The following is a 2,737-nucleotide window of genomic DNA, read 5'->3' as shown; positions in this document are numbered from 1 at the left end:
GGAAAAAGACAATCTTTTAGGGTAGAAATTGAACTGTTTTCATTTCTCATGGCTATCAAAAATCTGGCTAACATCCTTAGTTTCTGTGAAACAACTGCTATTAAATGTTTTTCTTTGTGACTTTTGAGATAACGAGTTCCAAATGAAGTTATTAGCTGGTCAGATTTTGCCACAAAAGAGATTTCATCGCTCGCCATTCTTGGAAATACTGTTTCTTCGAGCTGTTTGTTATTTCCGATAAATGCCACCAACATATTTTGTCCACTTGACTGAGCTTTGTATGTTTTTTCTTTATCATATTTTACATATTTTGAACATACTGTTATATGGCACGATAAATATTTTTTTTTGTACATACCATAACAATACTTGCAGGGTAAATAGTCACCAGGTATAACTGGTGAAGTATTAAATTCGTATGGACGACGGACTGGCTTAATTTTATTTCCTGCAACATTGTTTAAAAAATTTCCACGTTTTCTTAGTGAATCGGCCAAAGCTAACCTTTGTTTTGAGCCTTTTGGTAATGCTTCATATTTGGATACTTCAATTTCGTCCTCGTGTTTTCGAAGTATGTGCCTTGTAAAATTTGTAACATCAGTTTCACAAAAAAGCCAATGATCTAATTTATCCCAAATGCGTTTGTTTGTTAAATTTGATTTCTTACTTTTTTCTACTTCTGAAACTAAACTAAAATTTCTGGAAACAGTATTCATTGGCGCATTATTCATTGATACGTTTATATCAGACGAACTTGGAATAAGCTCTGGAGCAACTAGTTTATCAGATGTAGAATCATTAATATCATCTAATACTGTGGTGGTGAATGATGACGTCATAATATGTGATGTACTAGGAATAAGCTCTGGATCAACTGATTTTTCCGTTGTAGAACTATTCATTTCATCTAATAATGACGTGCTGAATGATAAGTCCATTACATGAGATGAATTTGGAATCTGCTGTGACGCAACTGACTTTTCTGGTGTATTTTCACCATATGGATAATATTCGGAACCTGAATCATGTTCTTCATAGGAACTGAAACTGTCTGATAGGCTTTTCTCAAATGCATCGTCATCACACGGGAGAAGAATTTGTTCACTGGTTGTATTAGACTGATTAGTTTCAAAGAATTTGTTTAATTTAAAACTTGCTATGAATAAAATAAAAATTAATGTTATAATATTAGCAAGCAAATAAGAGACACATGGTTAAAATTATTTACCTTCGTCAGAAAGATTTTCCATTGGTACTAAGTTTGCAATTTCATTAGATTTTTCATTTTGTTGGAAATCATTTATGTTGGTTATTGTCTCAAATAATGAATTGTTACAACCTGATGGACACAAATTAATATTAATATATATTGTAAACTCAAGTCAGGAGGACTGTAATCTATGTTTATTCCCTGAATGATAATCTTTTTTGGATATGTATGTTTCTAAGTTGGGTTGTTACTCACACGACATAATGTCAGTCGCTAGCATAGCTTCAAGTGACACACAATATTCTTATGTATTATAATATTTAATAGATAAGTGAAGTAAAAGTTATTAACAGTATACGTTCTAATTTTATTTATGGTAACCCAGTACACCACAAATGTCATAATATTAGCAAGCAAATGAGAGACACAAGGTCAAAATAATTTACCTTCGTCAGAAAGATTGGCCATTGGTAATAAGCTTGCAATTTCATTTTGTTGGCCACCATGTGTGTTAATTGTCGTCTCTAATAATACATTTTTACAATCTGAAGGACACAAATTCCATTTTTAATAAAAAATATATATATATACATAAAAATTAAAGGTCTTAACGAGGGGTAAACACCTTGGGGGTAATCAGTGTACATAAGGTGATGGTAATCATGGGTATTCATGGGTAATCATAGGTAATCTTTGTAGTAAATCATGGGTAATCATAGGTATAATCATTAAAATCAGTAATCTGGTGTACAAAATTTCTGTCAGGTATTTACCCCTCGGGTTTTAATTACCTGTATTTTTTATTTCATCCAATTGAATATTTCTGATAGTTTTAGAAGTTTTATCATTATGATCTTTGTTTTGATCAGTTATATTTAACACAGTTTCATGTATCTCAAATTTTTCACCCATCTCAGAAAGAAAATGTTTAACATCTTCTTGATCTTAAAATTAAAAAAACCAATTAATTTTAAAAGTGATAAAATACGATACTACTTACTAAATTTTTACTAATAGAAGATTAAAAAATAATTGTTAGTTTTCTTTTAAAACTTAAAAAATTCAAGCTACTTTTTATAAAGATTCATACACATGCACTATTAGGTATAGGAGGTACCTACGCTTAAACAAATAGGTAGGTACATTGTTATTTTTTAATTAAACAATAATCATATGGTTCTGTACTATTTAAACATAGAGATTTAATTGCGATTAGTAAGTGGAAACGATTAAAATTAAAAATAACACTATTAACCTAGGTGTTTTATTAACAAACTAAAAATATGCATAAAATAATATAAATGTCCAAGTTAAGTTTTGTATTCAAAACTACTTATAAATAGAAATAATGCTGGAACTTACTTCCTTTATTTAATAGTTTTGCTTTATATTTGTAACCGTCCATCCATTTAATCTTAATATAAGATCCAATTGTTGCTGTTATGTTTGTGTTTGGGCACATATATAATACATTATCGACCTTAAAACGTACTGCTAACCAATCTGTCATGAATAAAGATAATGATT

The sequence above is a fragment of the Acyrthosiphon pisum genome, unplaced genomic scaffold (assembly GCF_005508785.2).
Source record: "Acyrthosiphon pisum isolate AL4f unplaced genomic scaffold, pea_aphid_22Mar2018_4r6ur Scaffold_21341;HRSCAF=23695, whole genome shotgun sequence".
NCBI lineage: Eukaryota > Metazoa > Arthropoda > Insecta > Hemiptera > Aphididae > Acyrthosiphon > Acyrthosiphon pisum.
This window is presented reverse-complemented; position numbering follows the sequence as displayed.